The sequence below is a fragment of the Balaenoptera physalus genome (genome assembly GCF_965194825.1).
Source record: "Balaenoptera physalus genome assembly, chromosome: 17".
NCBI lineage: Eukaryota > Metazoa > Chordata > Mammalia > Artiodactyla > Balaenopteridae > Balaenoptera > Balaenoptera physalus.
Genome location: NC_138895.1, coordinates 29,674,760 through 29,690,011, shown reverse-complemented (window position 1 = coordinate 29,690,011; position 15,252 = coordinate 29,674,760). Strand labels below are relative to the sequence as shown.

Here is a 15,252-nt window from a genome sequence, read left to right as displayed (position 1 = left end):
AAAAAAGGTCATGAAGAACCTAGGGGTAAGATGGGAATAAAGACACAGACCTACTAAAGAATGGACTTGAGGATATGCGGAGGGGGAATGGTAAGCTGTGACAAAGTGAAAGAGTGGCCTGGACATATATACACTACCAAACGTAAAATAGATAGCTAGTGGGAAGCAGCCGCATAGCACAGGGAGATCAGCTCTGTGCTTTGTGACCACCTAGAGGGGTGGGATAAGGAGGGTGCGAGGGAGGGAGATGCAAGAGGGAAGAGATATGGGAATAGATGTATATATATAACTGATTCATTTTGTTATAAAGCAGAAACTAACACACCAATGTAAAGCAATTATACTCCAATAAAGATGTTAAAAAAAAGAAAAGAAAAAGAAGATGTGGCACATATATACAATGGAGTATTACTCAGCCATAAAAAAGAACGAAACTGAGTTATTTGTAGTGAGGTGGATGGACCTAGAGACTGTCATACAGAGTGAAGTAAGTCAGAAAGAGAAAAACAAATACTGTATGCTAACACATATATATGGAATATAAAAAAAAAAAGAAGAAAAAATGGTCAGAAGAACCTAGGGGCAAGACGGGAATAAAGACGCAGACCTACTAGAGAATGGACTTGAGGATAAGGGGAGGGGGAAGGGTAAGCTGTGACAAAGTGAGAGAGTGGCCTGGACATATATACACTACCAAACGTAAAATAGATAGCTAGTGGGAAGCAGCCGCATAGCACAGGGAGATCAGCTCTGTGCTTTGTGATCACCTAGAGGGGTGGGATAGAGAGGGTGGGAGGGAGGGAGATGCAAGAGGGAAGAGATATGGGGACATATGTATATGTATAACTGATTCACTTTGTTATAAAGCAGAAACTAACACACCATTGTAAAACAATCATACTCCAATAAAGATGTTAAAAAAAAAAAAAAAGAATCGAAACAGTGGTGCATCTCACTTTGGCTGTGTAGATGTTACCCTTGGCATAAGGGATAGTGATTAGAGTGGAAAATAGCTATTGGCTTCCTTGATTATGTTGCACTTCTTGACCTTGATCTTATCAATGGAATTCATGGAGTTGAGGAGAAAGAACTATTTGCATAAAGTTTTCATAAACTTAGAAATATATGGATTTAATATTATATTTATATTATTTATATTATGGTTTATGAGGCTTATAATATAGGAACTAGTTCTAAATGTATGTTATGTATGGAAGAATGGGTTAACCGATGATTTAGCATTCAAAGGCCAATTCAATTTTTTGTTATTTTTCTTATCATCTTTTTTTGAGGATAATCTCTGCCCAATACTTTTAAAGTTTCAGCACTTTCTTTATGAGTGAAGAACTAAAACCATCCCTCCCCCCATGTCAAGGGCCTCAAAATTATCTTATTAACTTATAAAAATATATTCTTTATGAGCCTCATGTAGGATTAATTAACTCTTTTCCATTTTTTATTAGATGTCACATATAATAACTTGTGAATGTCTATTCACTTTTTCCAGGGTTTACAAATGTCCCAACAGATAGAGCATTGTGACATAATTAGTCAAATCTTGACTTTGAGCAGTTTCAGCTTTGGCAAATATGAGACGTAATTTGAAGTCTTCTTTGAATATTGGGAAGAAAAAAATCTTAACTATCTATGACATAAAGATTATGTACAGAATCTCTTGTTTTTTGAAATGAGGAACAATGATTTTGCCCAGTCTACTGCTAACAAAGTTATGGAGAGTTGTCATTACTTTGGGGCACATTTTCATAAAATTTAATTGCAAAGCTTAAGTGAAATCCTACCAAGGCCATAAGGCTAAAGTTCAAAGAAGGAAGGGAAATGCTAGTCGGAGGGTTATCACCAGTAGAAATTTTAATAAAAACTATAATTTTTGAGGGGATTAATATTACTTTGAGTGCTCCTAGTCCAACGATTTGAATGATAGCTTAACCATCTACCTAGAAAAATAGAAGTTTGTAGTTTTATGAAAACTTATGATTAAATCCACCAGTAATTACACTTTACTTCTATAAGCTCTATATTTATCAAGTTTCAACATTAATTATAATCCTTAAATTTTTTTCTTCCAGTTTTATTGAGATATCATTGACATACCACACTGTATAAGTTTAAGGAATACAGCATAATGATTTGACTTATATACATCATGAAATGATTGTCACAATAAATTTAGTGAACATCCATCATCTAATAGAGATACAAAATAAAAGAAAAAGAAAAAAAATATTTTTCCTTGTGATGAGAACTCTTAGGATTTACTCTCTTAACAGCTTTCATGTATAACATACAGCAGTGCTAATTATTAAATCTTGTTGTATATTACAACCCCAATACGTATTTATCTTGTAACTGGAAGTTTCTACCTTTTAACCACCTTCATTCAATTCCTCTTCCCCCTTCCCACCTGCCTCTGGTAGCCAAAAATCTGATCTCTTTTTCTATGAGTTTTGTTTGTTTTTGAAGTACAATTGTCCTACAACACTGTGTTAATTCCTAGTGTACAACATAGTGATTCAATATTTCTGTACATTAAAAAATGATCACCATTACAATGTTTAAAATTTAAGACATTGTATCCAGAATTTTAGGGACTACATCTATATTGCATGTGCAAGTGCTTGTGGTGTCTAGCTTTTAATAATGATCTTTAATAATGATTCTCTGTGGGAATGCCTCAAAGGAACCAAGAAATATGAAAGGTTTGACTAGTCATATGAATATTATTCATTTTTTAAACTAGTTATGTAGTCAGTTTTTGTATATTTGGTAACCTTCTTCTCAAGCTATTACATTGCCTTTATTAATCAGTGTTCATTAAAAGAAAAGAATTAACATGGGAATCTGGAATGTAGGACTCTGTTGTCTCTTGCAGGGGGAGCTGGGAATCTCTATGGCGACTCCTGGGGCTCCTGCGGAGGAGAGTGAAGGAGACTATAGGATACAAAGCTGTGGGCGACCCCTAGGTAAGAGAATCCTGAACAAATAATTTAATTTGGGAGCTGATGCATAAAATTAGAGATGAAAGTAGGGCCTGGTTGTCAGAACGAGGAAGAAGGGCAGGAAGCGATGGGGTGGAGGACAGAGCCAGTGAATGGAACACTGCAGAGAAGGTCAGGGAGCACCAGATGAAGGGCAAGCTGGAGGACTCTGCTGAACAATAAGCCAGCAAGAGCCTCACTGGGGCAGGATCCAAGAGAGCCAGACTCTTTCAAAGGCCCTGCACTTGGGTCACATTAAGAGAAAAGTATTCATCAACAAATTGGAAAGCAATAAACTACTATCATTCCCTACTTCTCTGTTTAGAGGCAAAGGAGTCAGGACATCAATAGAATATGATACCATCCTTCTAAAATTCTTTAATTCCTCCAAAGCTAATAGTGCAATTGCTAGTATTGAATTTTACTTTTATACCTTCTGTTGTTGTTGTTTTGTACAGTTTAGCTAGTTTCTATTACAGAGGCCAGAGAAATAGGCAGAGATGAACAAAGGAAGAGAGACGAAAGCGGAAAAAGGCCCATATTGTCCACAAATATTACAAAGTACTTGTAACTAATTGGATGAGCTTGGGATAAAAGAAAGTGCTGTCTTTCTTTTTACATGGTTCATTACCGCTTCACACAGAACAATTTTTTTTTTAAGGACACATATTTATCATGGTAATAATAAGTGGAATTAGTCTGAGAAGTTTTGGATAATTTGCATCTTCTGGTCCTCTAAATATTGTTAGTGAGGTGTCTGTAGACGTACTGAGGAGGAAGTTACATTGTGATTTAATAGTAACCACGACAAAAGCAACAACACTCTACCTAATATTTTATACTTTGAAAACCATTTTTCACATACTTTATTAATTTGGTCCTAATAGGAGATATGATGATCCCCATTTTTCTGATGAGGAAACCAAGACCTTGAGGTTTAGAGCTGAGTGTGGCCAGTCAGCCTATCTGGTCCAGACCCACTTACCTCAATCCCCAGCTCTTTCCACATTAAGACGGGTTAACTGGCTGGCTGACAGCAGTGTCTCCCTGAGACTGTGGAGAAAAGCCAAATGGGAATTTTCAAGTCAAAGAGTGGGAGTGGCCATGTCTAAGAAGAGAAATTGTGAGGAAAGCCTCATTGGACATAACGTGGATGTGAAAGCTGCTGACAGAACTGAATGATGTCATCAGGTGACAGTTGGTCCAGAATAGGAATTTGATTCAACCTGTGGTGCCATAACCTGATTGTCTTGTGTCATATAACACTATTAGTTCAAAAATTTTGAGCATGCACACTCAGTTTTTATGCATTTCTAGAATATATACATGTATGTATATTAATCTGTTTTATACTTTATAAAATATAGACAAAAATAAATTTTGGATTAAGAAGATAAAAATACAGTAGAAGTCCTAACATTTTTTTCCTTGTACTTGTTGTCTTCTAATATGTAACATGAAATTGTCTTCTACATACTCTCTAGTTGTTCTTTGTGGCTCAGGGATTCTGTCATTTATAACCTGTGTTTGAATAATGAGCTTTGTCTGAAGAAATTTTTTCCAGGACACTAGTTACCTTATTTTCTGCAACTGCATTTTCCATGTATATTAATTTGGTCATGTTAATGAGCTCTCCATAAATCTCATTACACATATTTTATATTCTTTCCAGAAAGATTCAGTTGCTTGTCTTATAATGCTCCACTGGAGACATCTAATTTAACCTTCATTTAACTAGACATGAGCCCAGATAAATACGTCTGGATCCAGGGCCAAATAAATGTCTAGCCAGAATCAGAGGACATGCCATCATGAGTGTCAGCTACAGACATGTTTTGTCTAGACTTGCAAGGTTTATGTTTTATTTTCCCTGTGTTTGGCAAGTGTGTTCATTTATTTCAGAAATTTTATTTTTGGGATAAACATTTCTCGAATCTTATTTACCTAAATAAACTGAAGGAAAAAAGGAAGAGTAATTCCTTTACTGGTTTCTTTGATCCAGATTCTCAGAGTGCTAAGAGATTGGAGGCTGTGATGTTTATGTATGGAGTTTGATTTTTCCTTCCACAAGGACAAAGCAATAGCTTGTAAGGATTCCCTTATTTTTCTTGAGATACACATATCAACCAGAAATTGCTGTTTGCGATATAGCAAATATATGGTCAGTTTTCTCAATCTCTCTCTTTTCTAGATAAGGAGGGATACAAAACCATAGTATTTTCCAGGTACGTGCTACATGTTGATAGGTAACACAGAAAACAAGTTTGAGGAAAAGCAAAGCCCTCTTGTCCCCATCCTCACAAAAGTCACTATGAATTTCTGTCATTGTACTTAAATTATGTGCAAAAGCTGTAGATTTTGCCAGAATACGTCCTCAAAACATCAAATAGCTGGTTGAACATGTCATATCTCTGCTACGGGCTGAATCCCACTTGTAGGCAACTGACTGGGAGTCATGTGGGCCCTGTGTGCTCAGAGGAAAGGCGTTGTGAGGGATTCTTCCCTGAAGTCCTCTTTTCTCTCCAGGCTGTGGAGATGTAGGCATCTTAAGTCCAGAGTAAGTTTTCAAAGGGAGAGAAAAGTTGATGATTTCCCAGTCCATTCCACTTTCCATTCTAACTCATTCTTGGAGTCACAGGGGCTCTCTGACATGACCACAATGGGGTAAATACTCACCTGATACTGGTGGAGTTCACCAACAACAGCTGCTTCGCCTTGTCCTGCTCACGTGAACAGGATGTGGAAACTTGCATCACTGCTGGCAGCACACTGGACAGATTTCTGGAAAAGAATTCTCATTCGTTGGACAGAGAGTTTGGAAGAGAATTTTTGTGTTTGTTTTTTTCTTTTGCTAAAGATAGATTTTTTTTGTCTTTTCAAAAGTGGAATTTTAGGTTCACTACATGTTTAATGACATAATCTCTGAATGGCTTATTTGAAGAAGTCATTTGGATTTAATAAGCATTGACCTTTATAATTAAGAACATAATTCTGTATGTGTGTGTTTTTATTTTATTTATTTTATTCTATTTTACTTATTTACTTTTCTTCTTAGCTTTGGCCAACTATTTCCCACTGGGCAAAGGACTTAACAAACTACTGATTTTGGAGGCTAAACATCAAGTGTCAGCTGGGCAGGCCCTGGACCATCCCTGGGTCATCATGACTGCAGGGTCTTCCATGAAGAATCTTTAGAGGGTCGTTTCCCAGAACTTCATGCGGAGGGCATCTCCCCAACCACAGAGTCCCAGATCTGCACAATCTTCTAAGTGATGTTCTTATCATAAATCAAGGCATATGTGGAGCAAGAGAAACTTAAAGGTAGAAGAATCACCACTATCTGCACTTTAGTGAGCAGATGACCTTTAAAATCACTTTATCCAATTTCAAGCCAGATACATTAACTTCATTAATAGCATTAGGTCAGTAGGGACCATTTCATCATGATTAAGGCACCCTAAAGCTCCAAGGATCTGGGAATATGTGGTTATTGTTGGATAATGGTGACTTTCACTTTTAACATTTTTTGATCTATAATTTGTTCCATATTTATATAGGAAATATATACATTCTCCAAAATTACTGCTGTAAACAATGACTAATACAGTAAATACTTAGTGCATTTATGTAATAGGAAAGAGTAGATGAAGAAAATCTCTTAATAATTGATGGATTAAATACAATATGAGATTATAGGAATAAGGGATGAATATGTGAGGGAATGATGAATCAGAGACATAGCAGGCATTGTTAGATATGGGGAATAAATGTACTTATCCTGAAATTACTGATTTGTAGTTAAGACCAGTATATGGTGTTAATAACCACTGGGTAACACTCAAGATAGTTACAAGCATCTGTTAATTTCATATTTAGTCTGCAAGTATTCATGGAAATTGTTAATTATGGGGCATATAAAAAAGCTTAGCAGGTAACAAAATAAAAATAAACCAGTGGGACTACCTCAAACTAAAATGTTTCTGTATAACAAAGGAAACAACAAAACCGAAAGGCAACCCACAGAATGGGAAAGAATATTTGCAAACCATATATCTGATAAGAGGTTAATGTCCAATATATAAGGAACTTGTATAGCTCAATAGTAAAAAACAAACAAAAAAAAACAAAAAAACAAACTAATAAACCCAATTTTTAAAATGGGCGAAGGGCTTGAATAGACATTTCTCTGAAGAAGACATGTAGATGGCCATCAGGTACATCATCAGGGAAATGCAAATCAAAACCACAATGAGATAGATATCACTTCACACCTGTCATTAACAAAACAAAAGACAACAAGTGTTGGCAAGGATGTGGAGAAAAGGGAATCCTTGTACACTGTTGATAAGAATATAAATTGCTGCAGCCACTATGGAAAACAGTATGGCGGCTTCTCAAAAAATTAAAAATAGAACTACTGTATGATCCAGCAATCTCACTTCTGGGTATTTATCCAAAAGAACTGAAATCAGGATCTGGAAGAGAGAAGAACAATCCTATGTTCATTGTGCATTGTTTACAAAAGCCAAGATGTGGAAACAACCTAAATGCCCATCTGCAGATAAATGCATAAGAAAATGTGATGTATACATACAACGGAATACTATTCAGCCTTAAAAAAGAAGGAAATTCTGCAGTATGTGACAACATGGATGAACCTTGAGGACATTATGCTTAATTGAATAATCCAGTCACAGAAAAATAGATACCGCATGATTCCACTTATATGAGGTATCTAAAATATTCAAATTCATAGAATCGAAGAGTGGAATGGTTAGTTGTCAGGGCCTGAGGGGAGGAGGAAATGGGGAGTTGTTAGTAATTAACCAGTGTAAAGTTTTAGTCAAGCAAGTTTCTAGAGATCAGCTGTACAACCTTGTATCTATAGTCAACAATACATAATATACTGTACACTTAACATTTGTTAAGAGGATAGATCTCATCTTACCACAATAAAATTAAAAACCAAAAATGAATTTTAAGATGCTGTAGCTATCCATCAGAAGCTTACAATCTAATTGGACCATTATTCACTGGAAAATGGGATTTTACAGAATCAGACAATAGTGATATTTTTCTACTGTTAGCATCCATCACCCACCAGAGTTTACAAAGGAATATGTATGTGATCATCTTGCTTCATTCCTCTACTGTCAACTCTTTTTTGGTTAGCCCGGGTTTCTTCTAGAATCATTTAATCAAATACCTTGATGGCTCTAAATACCCAGCATGGAATAATTATAAGTGGTGTATTAAAAGAAGTAAACTCCAAAACTCAGTTCTCCAGGCAAGGCACATATGGTCTGATCCCTTGTACAGTAAATTTTTGCAAAGTGATACAAAGACTGAAATATTATTAAGTATATCACTTAATATCACTCTTATGAATGGATAAATATAGTAAATAGTGATTTATTAGTTGACATCACTTTATTTTGTTAAGTACAATAATAAAATACTAGAGTGATGTTTAGTATAACCATAAAATCAGCCTTAGTTTTCGATTTTATTTTTCTCTTTTAGGTTATATATATGGAACAATTATATGTGATATATAAATTTGAATGTTAATTAGTGATAGAAATATTTCCAGTATAAATTGTAATGCTGTATCATATATGGCAAACAGTGGTTAATTCCTTTACTATAGAAAAAATACAAATTCATTAAAAAATACAAAAAAATGGGCAAATATCTTGACAGGTAGTTCATAAAAATACAAATGGATAATAAGCACGTGAAAATGCTCAATTTCACTCATAATTTAAAAATGAAAATTAAAACAACAAAGAGATAGGAATTTTTCACCTATCAGATGAATGCCATTTAACACTTGGATAAAATGTCTGGTGGAGGTTGCAGGAAAAGAGACATTATCATACACCCTTGAGACAGAAGAGTGCAAGCTCCTTTCCACTTCACCGGGGGAAAGTTTGGAGGCAACATCTATTCAAATTAAAAATGCAGTGGCCCTTTGACCTAATAGTGGCATTTCTAGAAATTTGCCCTATCCATATTCTTGACAAAGTGTGAAAAGATAATATGTGCAAAAGTGTATAAAGCATTGTTATTTATATAAACAAGAATCCCAAGTGAATGCCCATCAGTACAGGAACTCTTTAAATAAAGCATGGTACATCTAAGCATTGGGCAACCCCACATTAAAAATGACGTGGTAGATCTGTATGTCATGTTATGTGATATGTTATTGTGTAAAATGAAAAGGCAAGGTGCAGAGAACTATTACAGTATGGTATCATTTGTGTGAAAAATGCATTTAGAAGCCTGAAAGTTGCAAGAATTTGATGAAGATAGTGATTATATTTGGGGAAAAAAAGAATAGGAGGTCTGGGGTGGAAGGGAAAGGTTTATTTTCATTTTATACCTATTTCTACCTTAATTTTTTTTAAATTGATGTATTTACTTTGTCTATAGTGAAAGAAAATCCACTTGAAAATGCAAGTGGCAGAAGTGAAAAAATCAAAAAGGGAGAAGCTTGAATAAGTAGTCCTAAAAAAATTGGGGACTGACTGACTAAGCTGTGAAAACTAGTTCTTTTTATAAGTGGATATTTTATATCTTTTCCAATTGAAATTTTTCAATTGAAAAAGTACAAACAATAGAAGTACAAGCAATAAAAATTCTAATGCTAGACATAGAAAACAAATTTATGGTTACCAAATGGGAAATTGGGGGAGGGAAAAATTAAGAGTTTGAGGTTAACATATACACACATATATATATACATATATAGCACAGGGAACTATATTCAATATCTTTTAATAACCTATGATGGAAAAGAATCTGAAAAAGATTATATATATATATATATATATATATATATATATATATATATATATATATATATATATATCTGAATCACTTTGCTGTATACCTGAAACTAACACAACTTTGTGAATCAGCTATACTCCAATACAAAATTCTAATGCTAATACTTTCAGATTTCCTAAATGATTAGAAATAGCTTTAACATGCAACCATGTTATTCTAACATTTATCGAACACGGTATTACTCTGTGCCAAGAACTATGCCCAACACCCTTTTTTTAAAAAATTTTTATAAAGACAGTGAAATAGAGAGAAAGTCTTATTTATTTATTTATTTATTTATTTATGCTGTGTTGGGTCTCCGTTTCTGTGCGAGGGCTTTCTCTAGTTGTGGCAAGTGGAGGCCACTCTTCATCACGGTGCGCGGGCCTCTCACTATCATGGCCTCTCCTGTTGCGGAGCACAGGCTCCAGACGTGCAGGCTCAGTAATTGTGGCTCACAGGCCTAGTTGCTCCGCGGCATGTGGGATCTTCCCAGACCAGGGCTTGAACCCGTGTCCCCTGCATTGGCAGGCAGATTCTCAACCACTGCGCCACCAGGGAAGCCCCCAACACCTTTAATATATATTATCTTGTTTACTCTTCACAACAAATTTATGATGCATGTATTATTTCTAATTTGATTTTACACATAGCTCAGAGATGTGCTGTAACTTATTCATGATCACAGAGCAGGTAAATAGCTCTGGAATTAGAAACTCAGAACTCCTCCCACAATCTCTATGTTGGATTACTTCTAGGAGATTAGAATGTAAGAGGAAGGCTCTGAGGTCTTAGATTTTGTCCATATTGACACAAAGAAATAGTGGAATACAGTATTACCTGAAGTTATGGTATAAATATTTGTAATATCCATGGATAATTTACTTTCATGTCCTTTGCTTATGCAGGTTACCCAGACTTAAAGAGCTCACCTGCAGGCATCCTCTAATCCAGGGGTCCCCAACCCCTGGTGGCGGACCGGTACCGGTCCGAGTCAGAGTCCAAGATCTGCTATGAGTCAGAGACCTGTTATGAGTCAGAGACCTGTTATGAACCGGGCCACACAGCAGGAGGTGAGAGGTAGGCTAGCGAGTGAAGCTTCATCTGCTGCTCCCCATCACTTGCATTACCGCCTGAACCATCTCCCCTGCCCAGTCTGTGGAAAAATTGTCTTCCACGAAACTGGTCCCTGGTGCCAAAAAGGTTGGGGACCGCTGCTCTAGTCCAGAGTCAGCACTGGGTTATTGTGGGGCCAACAGAGGATGTTGAATGCAGGGCACGGAGAAAGGTTTAGGAGAGGTAGGGCTGGCTAGGAAGATGGGTCGAGCCTCAGAGATGAACAACGGCAGGGAGCTTGGAATCCAGGGAGGCAGTCTGGGGCAGCAGGGACGAGAAAAGAAGGATCAGGAACCCAGGCAGAGGGAGACAATAAGAACTCAGTGCCCCAGGAGAGGAGCCTGACACTAAGTCCAGGGTTCCTCAGGGTCAGAGCGCTTGTTTACATGGTAACTCGGTTCCATTAGTGAGAGAACCTATAGGATGGAAGGACCGAGAGGCAGACAGTTGCTCATGACGCCTACATTTTTAAAAAAATTTTATTTATTTATTTATTTATGGCTGTGTTGGGTCTTCGTTTCTGTGTGAGGGCTTTCTCTAGTTGCGGCAAGTGGGGGCCACTCTTCATCGCGGTGCGCAGGCCTCTCACTATCGCGGCCTCTCTTGTTGCGGAGCACAGGCTCCAGACGCGCAGGCTCAGTAATTGTGGCTCACGGGCCTAGTTGCTCCGCGGCATGTGGGATCTTCCCAGACCAGGGCTCGAACCCGTGTCCTCTGCATTGGCAGGCAGATTCTCAACCACTGCGCCACTAGGGAAGCCCGCCTACATTTTTAACTTCTCAAGGGCAGGGACCAGACCTTATTTATTTTTGAAACCCCAGAGCCTGGTAATGTGCACTTAGCAGGCACTCACTGTTTGAAAATGAAATGTGGACAGTTCTCCACCTGCCCTTGCCCCAAGCGTTCCCTGCTTAGCAGCCAAAGTTCCCATTGATCTAGATCTCTTAATCATTTGTAGAAGTTGGGTGGATGAGATGGGAAAGGCTCAAGATGTCTAGTGGGATATACACTATGAATTTTCATGAGCAGAAAAAACACCCTTCTTTTTCCTGCTAGCTATTTGTGGACCCTCACTAACAGTCCGGAAACCTTTAAAGGATTTTGAATGGAGGACTGTGGGTTAGGTAATGTCCCCTTCACTCCAACTTTTGTAAAGTTCTTACAAATCAACTCACTTTGTTTTTAATTGTCTCTCTGAAAAATTCATAGTTCTTTCACAGGCTCACTTTCTTGTTACATTGATTTGATGTGACAAGGAACTTGTAGGTCACATTTAACATCCCAGGATGGAGTTCTTCCCACCCTCCTCTCTCTACCACAAAGAAACAGACTAAGGAGCAAATCAACCACATTCCCGGCCATATCATCTTCTGAAATTTTTTTTGGAATAAAAAGATTTTGACAGTTCTACAAATCATGGAACTTTGTAGTCAACTCCTGAGAGAAAAATATAAATTAGCAATTTTTTCATATGTGTCGACCCTCTTCTACCATCCTCTGGTGAAATTAAGTATTGCAAACCAATTTTAAAATATTTGGATATTCTTCACTTGAACATTGCTAATATGAACTGAGTGAAAAGAACACAGATTATTTTATAAAAGATAATTAAATCTCACATTTCCTTTTACATTTCTTTTTTTTACTTTTATGAAATCACTTCTCTCTTTCTCTAATAGAGAAAACAGATTTATCCTGAGTAATAATATCAACTTCCTCTTTCATCACTGTCTAATATCCATTTAGATTTTGTCTTGTATTATTATTTGTTCTGAATTTTCTTATCTTAGTATATTCTGTCTTACCCTTTCTCCCTGTCTCCTGGTGGTTATGTGATTGTTTACTGTTATCTTTGTTTGCATATTTTAAAAATGTTTGTCAAAAAGATCTACTTTCCATGATATAAGGTTGATAACTATATTTTGAGGAGTTCTATGTTTGATTGACATAATCTGAATAATATAAATCATGTGGCTTATGGTTCAAGATGGCAGAGTAGAAGGACGTACTCTCACTCTCTCCTGTGAGAACACCAGAATCACAAATAACTGCTGAACAAGCAACGACAGGAAGACACTGGAACAGACCAAAAAAGATACCCCACATCCAAAGACAAAGGAGAAGCCACAATGAGACGGTAGGAGGGACACAATCACAATAAAATCAAATCCCATAACTGCTGGGTGGGCGACTGACAAACTGGAGAACACTTATACCACAGAAGTCCACCCACTGGATTGAAGGTTCTGAGCCCCACGTCAGGCTTCCCAACCTGGGGGTCTGGCAATGGGAGTAGGAACTCCTAGAGAATCAGACTTTGAAAGCTAGCGGGATTTGATTGCAGGACTTCAACAGGACTGGGGGAAACAGAGACTCCACTCTTGGAGGACACACACAAAGTAGTGTGCACATTGGGACCCAGGGAAAGGAGCAGTGACCCCATAGGAGACTGAACCAGACCTACCTGCTAGTGTTGGAGGGTCTCCTGCAGAGGCAGGGGGTGGCTCTGTCTCACCGTGAGGACAAGGACACTGGCAGCAGAAGTTCTGGGAAGTGCTCCTTAGTGTGAGCCCTCCCAGAGTCAGCTATTAGCCCCACCAAAGAACCTAGGTAAGCTCCAGTGTTGGGTCACCTCAGGGCAAACAACCAACAGGGAGGGAACCCAGCCCCACCCATCAGCAGTCAAGTAGATTAAAGTTTTACTGAGCTCTGCCCACCAGAGCAACAGCCAGCTCTACCCACCACCAGTCCCTCTGATCAGGAAACTTGCACAAGCCTCTTAGATAGCCTCATCCACCAGAGGGCAGACAGCAGAAGCAAGAACTACAATCCTGCAACCTGTGGAACAAAAACCACATTCACAGAAAGATAGACAAGATGAAAAGGCAGAGGGTTATATACCAGATGAAGAAACAAGATAAAATACCAGAAAAACAACTAAATGAAGTGGAGATAGGCAACCTTCCAGAAAAAGAATTCAGAATAATGATAGGGAAGATGATCCAGGACCTCGGAAAAAGAATGGAGGCAAAGATCGAGATGCAAGAAATGTTTAACAAAGACCTGGAAGAATTAAAGAACAAAGAAACAGAGATGAACAATACAATAACTGAAATGAAAACTACACTAGAAGGAATCAATAGCAGAATAACTGAGGCAGAAGAACGGATAAGTGACCTGGAAGACACAATGGTGGAATTCACTGCTGCAGAACAGAATAAAGAAAAAAGAATGAAAAGAAATGAAGACAGCCTAAGAGACCTCTGGGACAGCATTAAACACAACAACATTCGTATTATAGGGGTCCCAGAAGGAGAAGAGAGAGAGAAAGGACCCGAGGAAATATTTGAAGAGATTATAGTTGAAAACTTCCCTAACATGGGAAAGGAAATAGCCACCCAAGTCTAGGAAGCGCAGTGAGTCCCATACAGGATAAACCCAAGGAGAAACACTCGGAGACACATAGTATTCAAATTGGCAAAAATCAAAGACAAAGAAAAATTATTGAAAGCAGCAAGGGAAAAACAACAAATAACATACAAGGGAACTCCCATAAGGTTAATAGCTGATTTCTCATTAGAAACTCTATGAGCCAGAAGGGAGTGGCATGATATACTTAAAGTGATGAAAGGGAAGAACCTACAACAAAGATTACTCTACTCAGCAAGGATCTCATTCAGATTCAATGGAGAAATCAAAAGCTTTACAGACAAGCAAAAGCTAAGAGAATTCAGCACCACCAAACCAGCTCTACAACAAATGCTAAAGGAACTTCTCTAAGTGGGAAAGACAAGAGAAGAAAAGGATCTACAAAAACAAACCCAAAACAATTAAGAAAATTGTAAATAGGAACATACATATCAATAAGTACCTTAAACGTGAATGGATTAAATGCTGCAACCCAAAGACACAGGCTTGCTGAATGGATACAAAAACAAGACCCATATATATGCTGTCTATAAGAGACCCACTTCATACCTAGGGACACATACAGACTGAAAATGAGGGGATGGAAAAAGATAATCCACGCAAATGGAAATCAGAAGAAAGCTGGAGTAGCAATACTTATATCAGATAAAGTAGACTTTAAAATAAAGAATGTTACAAGAGACTAGGAAGGACATTACATAATGGTCAAGGGATCAATCCAAGAAGAAGATATAACAATTATAAATATATATGCACCCAACATAGGAGCACCTCAATACATAAGGCAACTGCTAACAGCTGTAAAAGAGGAAATCAATAGTAACACAATAATAGTGGGGGACTTTAACACCTTACTTACACCAATGGACAGATCATCCAA

At 37.5% G+C, this 15,252-nt stretch overlaps 1 long non-coding RNA gene across 1 annotated transcript; it reads right to left on the bottom strand.

Annotated features, from left to right (window-relative positions):
• Positions 1 to 476: 476 nt before the first annotated feature.
• LOC309647094 lies at positions 477 to 12,114 on the bottom strand. Its single transcript, XR_014255789.1, has 2 exons — positions 11,707 to 12,114; positions 477 to 11,403 (listed from the first exon to the last, which is right to left on the bottom strand). It is a non-coding gene; the product is annotated as an uncharacterized lncRNA (long non-coding RNA).
• Between the last annotated feature and the right edge of the window lie 3,138 nt (positions 12,115 to 15,252).